Source organism: Penaeus monodon, chromosome 22, assembly GCF_015228065.2.
Source record: "Penaeus monodon isolate SGIC_2016 chromosome 22, NSTDA_Pmon_1, whole genome shotgun sequence".
Classification (NCBI taxonomy): Eukaryota; Metazoa; Arthropoda; class Malacostraca; order Decapoda; family Penaeidae; genus Penaeus; species Penaeus monodon.
In genome coordinates this window covers 19635024-19635378 of record NC_051407.1, presented here as the reverse complement: position 1 = coordinate 19635378, position 355 = coordinate 19635024, and positions in this window count along the sequence as shown.

Sequence of the window (355 nt, the reverse complement as noted above, 5' to 3'; positions counted from 1 at the left end):
CCGAAGAACTCACAAAAAATGAAATTTAGTCTTATTATGATAAGATGAACATGACAAAGGCTGACATTGATACATTAAAACAGTTTCTGTTTTACAAATGAAGACTGTTTTTTTAATGAAGTGGTTGGATGAAAATTTGTATGCTATGAATTACTGACCTGTTATATAATTACGAAATGTGTTAGCTTTAATAAGCTGTATAAATCTTGGAATATTTTTCAAAAATATCTGCGTCAAAATGCTCTTTGTAACAGATCATTAAGACTTGATCCGTCTGTCCGAGAAATGAATGTTTTTATTTGTCCATTATTTGAATATGGAAACATTCACCTGTAAATGCTGAGGAAGACAATGG